The sequence below is a fragment of the Cariama cristata genome, unplaced genomic scaffold, assembly GCF_000690535.1.
Source record: "Cariama cristata isolate BGI_N322 unplaced genomic scaffold, ASM69053v1 scaffold11081, whole genome shotgun sequence".
In the NCBI taxonomy this organism is placed as follows: domain Eukaryota; kingdom Metazoa; phylum Chordata; class Aves; order Cariamiformes; family Cariamidae; genus Cariama; species Cariama cristata.
The window spans coordinates 47,594-54,571 of record NW_009599841.1 but is presented as its reverse complement, the minus strand read 5'-3'; positions in this window follow the sequence as shown (position 1 = coordinate 54,571).

The following is a 6,978-nucleotide window of genomic DNA, read 5'->3' as shown; positions in this document are numbered from 1 at the left end:
TGGTGAAAGAAGGTGCAGGGAGATGCCAGCTTTTCTGCGACCATGGACAGAGCAAGACGTTCATGTCCTCCTCCTTCAGTGTCCCCCACCTGCTCAGCCTGTCCCCTACTTCCCCCATACATCCAAGAACATCCCATGAAGCCTCTCCCCACCACTGCATCCCCTCCACACGCTCGCCGCTGTCCCAGCCCCACAGGCTCAGCACTCGGCCCTCGTCCTCAGCCCCCCGGACACCCTCTCCCTGGTGAGCTCATCCCTCTTCCGAGGGGACGCGCAGGCCGACGTCTCCACCCAGCCTCTCCCGCTCGTAAACCTTCCTGGATGTCCCACTGCCAACTCGAGATCATCGTGGCAAAAACAGGACATCCCCTCCAAGTCCTCCACACCCTGCTCCCGCGGATGGGTAACTTCATGATTTTTTTTTTCCCATTCCCCAAACTCTCAACTTTACCACCATCTTCTGCTCCTTCTTTTTTCTTCACCTCTTCTCCTGGAAAACCCAGCCCATGTGTCACATACCTCCAACCTCAGCTACTCCCCGCTCTGGACTTCACGTTTGCTGGCTCTCCACCCTCCAGTCAGAGCACGACACGGCCAAGCGCACGGGCAGAGCTGGCATTTCTCTCCAGCTGTTTTGCTCACACCACCCTCGTGCCCTTTATTGGCCACGAACACTTTCATCACTCCCAACTATCTCATCCTCCCTCCCTGGACACGCTCAGCCTCGCCCGCCGCTCTCCTCACAAAGCAATTAAATCACCATGGGTGACATTAACAGTGCTCACGCAGAGCACGAACTAGCGCTCGTGTCCTTTCCCTCCCTCACACCGTCAGCAAACATAATAGCAAATCCCTCTGCGTATTCCTGCAGCGGTGACCACAGTAATTTTCCTGTATCTCCTGCTCCCCCTTTATCCACGTGAATTCACCAGCTGGCCACAGGGAAGCCAGGTGATGGAGACAGCGGGAAACAAGAGCCTGGTACCACCAAGAAAAGATGCTCCAAGGACGGGATGGTGTCTCTCTGCGTGGGCAGGCAGCCGAGGAGGATGAGTCCCCCTTGTAGCTGCCACGTCACGGGAATTGGAAATGATGGGTCTCACCTCAGTCTGGCACAAGTGGGGTGACCGCTGCTCCCACCTACACTTGCTGAAGATGACAGCGGTGTCTTGGCCGCCCGGGCGCCTCCTCCATCAGCCCCGAAGCTGCGGCAGAAGGCCACGCCGAAGGACGCCCGGCGGAGCAGAGCCTTTGACAGCAGCCTGATCCCGTGACAGCGGGACGGCGTCCAGCCAGCGCTCCTCAGAGAGGCCTCCCGACCCTGACTGCCAAAATCCTGCCTTAAGTACAGGAAAATAAATTGTGCAACCTGCCTTAGACTGGATTGTAACACCCAGTGCAGGCAGAGGGGGAGGAAGGGGCAGGAGCCGGGCTGAGGATCAGGCCCCCCATCTCAGCATTTAGGCTGGACCACGCCAACACCCGGCGCTGGAGCAGCACCCGCACCAGGCGCTCCCCTCCTCGTCCCTCGCAGGCATGCCCACCATGTTTCTGCGGCCGCAGAGCCCCTCCTCAGGGGTCCCAGAGATGTGGCCACACATCGTACGAGCCGCGAGCTCCCTAGGCTGGCCTCCTGACCTGGCCAGACATTCCTCCCCCATCCCAAATCCGACCATTCGTATTTCCTCCGGCGCCAGAGCAAGGCGTGTTGGCTGGGTGTTCTCCACACCGCTGCAGATCCCCATCCTGCCCTTGGCTTGATGCTTGGTCTAAAGCCGCTAAATCATTCATCAGAGGTCCTCTCCTTCCACATCTCCATCGGCCATGGGTGAAAGCACAAATTGCAAGCCTTAATTAGCATCAGTTGCTCAGCAGTGCCAAAAAAAAAAACACACGAAACAAACCCCGACCCAAACCCCCTGAGTGGATGCTGAGCCCACTTGTCCCCCCGGCTCTGATGTAGGACAGTCACTGAGCTATCGCAGCTCCGCTCCTGCCATTGTGCCCACGCCAAGCAGAGGCGAGACAGCGCAGAAACATCCACGCGAGCTCCTCCACACGCACACCCCAAGTGAGAGCAGTTAGGGCAAGGCACCGCGAGCAGGGGTTGGGAAATGCAATGGCCTGTTTTTTCAGATGTCCCAGCCTCCCAAAGTCAGTCCATGAGAAGGTCTCACCGCTGCCTCCGGCCCTTTCCAAAAGAAGGCTACCACGCACAGATCAAACGATCACCAGTTTGACCACCTCCCTTCACAAGTGACTACTGGCGTACAGACCAGGGACCGAAGCCGTGACGGCCCGTCGCCCCTCTCACCTGCCTTATCATCCCCAGGTGCCCAGAAGGTGGTCTCAGCGGTCCATGCATCCTTTGCCCGAACATGACCACCGCTCACCAAGCAGGAGCTCAGCAGAACTGTGACTTCTTCCCCACACCACAACCTGAGAAGCCATCAGCTTCTCCAGTTCCCATCCTTTGGCCTGCAAGATGATTTAACTACATGCACGAACAAGCATTGCTTTGCTGGTCCCGAAACAAGAGAGGCACAATCTGCTCCCACCCCATGTCAAGGTACTGTCAGAAAAATTGTCGTGGCCAGGAAAGGATGTAGGACACCAAAAGTGCTGCTGCATCTTCCCTCTTATCTACAGTTTCCACCAAAGAGACCCAAGAGACTCGGCACCTGACAAAGCATGCAATTTACAGCCTCAAAACCTCAGCTTTTCTGAAGGAGAGAAAGTTGGTGTACGGATGTTTATCAGCAAATGGCTCCTGACCCTAAGAATTACAAATTTAAAAAGGAGTTTTCAGGCTGCTTCTGAGAAAGACATTTCAGGCACCTCGTTGTACTGCAGAAAGGTGCTTGCTGAGTTACTGTCCAGGAAGGAAGCTGTGCAGAAAATTAAATGTGGCAGAATTATAGATGCCTTCAAACTTGAAACTTGGCTATAAAACAAGATGTCCGAGAAAGACCACAGAAACATAGAACGTGTTCAGAGCAGTACCGGGGCTCAAGGCACTGTGGTTTATATGCGGCTCAGCTGGAAGAGTGAAAAAATCTGGAATTCTGCAAAAAAAAGGAACATCAATATTCATGTTGCCTCACAGAATCACCAGGGATAACAGACCTCGCACCGACAAGCTATCTGAGGCCAACCACAGGGCAACCGTCAGCTTGCAGCCTCTTCCAAAGACACCATGAAGATGTTCTGGAGTCTCCACCTGCAGCAGGATATTTAACTTATTTTGCATGGTAACAACACTCTCCAGGCTGGGGGGGGCTATAGGAAATGCATCTCAGGCTTCATGGTGCAGCTTTCTACTCTAGAGCAAAGTCCCCTCTCTGGAAAGTCAGAGGCAGGTGAACTCAAGCACTTCATCTTCTGCTTCATTAGCAACGAGCCATGCTTCCTTCCACCTGGTTTCCTTTGTTTTGGAGCAAACAGCAGGCTTCTCCATCAGTAGACCTCGCCAGATCTGCAGCAATAAAGACAAGTGGGGAATGAGCACAGAAAAGGACATCTTGCAGCTCCAGGGCTGCCTCTGGCATACATGGAAGCTGGTGCCATGGTACCACATCTTTGCCGTTTCATCAAAGCCAAGAGAAGAAAGGCACCAGGTCTGGATGGAAAGCAGGATGAACGAGTAACCAACGCAGCAAAAAGAAGGAAGAAAACACACAACCCACGGCACAGCGGGAAGATGCACGATCTCAAGGGGTCTGGGACTGCAAGGGGGAGAGTGGGACAGACAGGACCCCCGAGGATGCTATTAAGAAAAATGAACCTTGAGATGAATATGGGGAAGGCAGAACAGCCAAAGTGAAACAGCAGCAGTGGAAGCCCTGCAGATAGCTCATTTGGGACTTGGCCTGGGGTAAGTGCTCTGCTTTTTGTGGCCAGCTGGAAAATCTGCAGCCGTTTCATTTCCACCAAGAAACCCAGAACATCTGGGAGGGCCTCAGAGCTGAATTAGATGCAAAATAAATCAGTCCTTTGTGTCTTTTTTTCTCAATAAAGTCCCTTTGCCATCTCAATTTTCCATGTGCCGCAGCTAGGAAAAGTCAGGCTGATAAAGCAGCACACTGGGATGCTGGTACACCTCGGAGTCCTTGCTCTGGGTTGCCCGCAGATTCAAGAAGTCAATGCATCACCTACACTCCGCTCTTCGGCTGTTTCCTTTTACCTTCTCTCGGTTAGAGAAGGCTGGTGTATATTGTTGTACCTGCAAACCACACGGAGGTTTGAACACAACCGTGGTCTCCTTGGTGAGTGCCAAAGGCACAAAAGCCCTGATAAGAGAAGGTAGTCATGCAATGGGAGGCGATCTTCCAACACCATGGCCATGAGAGAGCTGCCAACCCAAAGGCTTCAGCAGGTGAAGATGCTGGAGGCGACAATGTACCATCTAGAGGAGCAGAGGTCAGGACAAAGATGTGGCTGAGGAGGCAAATGGAGATTTTGGAGCTAGGGAGCCTGTCCAGGGCAGAAGGCTCAGGACAGAGGCAGCCGTGGAGGTGCTGTGACTTCCCCAAGCCTTCTCTGAGTTTCTCAGCCAGCATGAACTGGAAACCTCCCAGAACCAGGAAAACAGCCCAGGAGAAGCTGAATCTGGACTGGTGAGGATGGTGCCTGGAAAGCGGGTGAAGCCGAGGTCAGTAAAAGCCAGTTAAGAGTGAGGGCAGGGGTACAAATCTACTTGAAATTTACCTGCATGGCTCTGCCACAGTTTTAAGAGCAGCCCTTTGGAGGTGCCCAAGCTCTCCTAGCAGAGCAGTTTCCCAGCTGCATCCCCTGCGTCTTCCCAGGGTGCCAAGACCCATCTGTCAGTGCGCTTCCCCACGAAGAAGATCCCCCAGTGCTATGGAGGCAAGAGCAGAAGCAGATGCTTGGTTGGGCAGGTGGAGAGCAGTCGTTTCACGGCTGCTGGAGAAAGTGCTCAGCCCATCAGAGATCTGGGGGGAAGCCAATTCTGCCGTGGGGCTGAGCACCCACAGCCCAGCGCATCGGAGGAGGAGGAGAAGGATCCCAGCACTCACTCAGGGATGGCACTGGGCATTTCACAGGTCATCTGAGCACAAGGGCCGCTTCCAGGGATGCTCTCGGGCACGGTAACAGACTCCGCACATGCTTCTCCAGCCAAACCCAGCTCGGGAGGGTCTGTTCTGTGCTCTGATATAGCAGAGGCCCTGAGCTTAATTCTGAAAGCACAATAAAAATCCCCTCTAATAAACAAATTCACAATGGTCCTAATAATGCCAACCTTTTTTTTTTTTTTCCTTTGTAGCAACCAATGGGGAAGCCACCTCAAGCTGTTTTTTCCCCATCCTATTTCTGTCTCCATCTCCCATTTCCTTCTACCCAATATTACCTTCCAAATTCCAGCTCTGATCCTCGGATAATTCGAACATATTGCATTGCTTTACAAACTGTGTTATTTTATCCCTTTCACCTGCCACTTTTCTTTTAGATAAACACTCATAACTCTCAACATATCACTTTAACTCTTTGACTGTCACTGGAAATTGAACCAGCCGAGACTTTCACAGGGGAAATTCTTTCCTCTCCTTTTCTTCTCTGTTTTGTGCGTTAAGCCATGCAAAATCTCACCTGCCTTAGCACTGTCTTCAGATCATTCTACTTAAGCTCTGCCTAATAATTTCACCAACTTCTGGGGTTATTGTATCTGTCCAGGCCAGACTTGTGGTGTAAAGCTGTCTTAATCACAGCTCCTTGTTGAGGGCTACTGATTTCCTGCCCCAACCATCACCTCTCAGGATTGGAAGACCCTGGGCTGTGCGCAGGGTACCAGATTTAGATACAGGCATGCCCCCAGCACAGCAGGGAGCTGACACTCTCACACCCATTTCCCATCCCAGTGCAACGAGCACGGACAGCACCATGAGCAGGAGCTGAACAAAATGCTCCCAAATGAGGAGCATTTGCCACGTGCCCTGCCTCGTCCTTGCTGTTGGATCTGAGCTCAGAGTTGCTCCAGCATCACCTCTTGCACATCAGCAGCATCCTGGCGAGCCAGAAACAAGCCATGGTGGGGCTCGGGAACAACAAAAAACACGGGGCAAAGGGAAAAAGTTTCAAGCTAGAAATCCCTTTTTCCCCTACAAACAAAAATCAGGAGCCCTTCACTCATCATTCTCACATCCATCACCCAGGGATCCCTGTTCAGCTCCTTGGGCGCAGCTGTGCCTGCCCTACTCAGGACCCAGATCCACCTCCTGTAATCATGGGATCAGCTAGATCACCTTCCTTCAAAATGCCTGATCCCCTCAGTCTTCCCAGCGTTAACCACCTTAACATCTGTTGCCTTTCTCCAAACTTCCTCCGCCAGGACACTGAACCAAAGGGGGTTTTGGCTGGAGTCTGCTAAGGTAGGCATTTTGCAGGGAAGCCAGCCACCTTGCATAGAGTCCCTGCGCGGGTCAGAGCCAACAGCAGCCGATCAGCTGTGCTAAAAGGTGACCAGCACTGAGCATCTCCCTCTTCACCCTGCAACAGCTGGACCCACGCTGAGCCCTGCTGAAAATCCTGCCTTGGCCAAGTGCTCCTCACTGCTGGGCCACCATGGCTGGCAGCCTGGTCCTCTGCCTCCCACACACCTCACCACCACCGTGTCCTCAGTTTGGGTGTCATCCCAGTCCGGATGGGCTATGGGAACGTCACGCATGGGGAAGATGAGGTGGTAATGGGGAGAAGCTACTTGGAGCATAACTTCCTTGCTCCCATGTGAAAGCATCTCCTGGTACTCACCAGTGGATGCAGCACGTACTGTCACCTTCCTCCAGGGACACCTTCACCATCCTTCAGACATCGTTTTGGGGGAAAAGAGTGAAAACACAAGGGTCTTGAGAGGTCCCACAGTAATGCAGACTGACATCTTGGCCTCAGCACTCCACCATGGAGCCCACACATTGCATCCCCTTCCCACCAGCTCCACTCAAAACCAGAACTCAGGAGCCACCA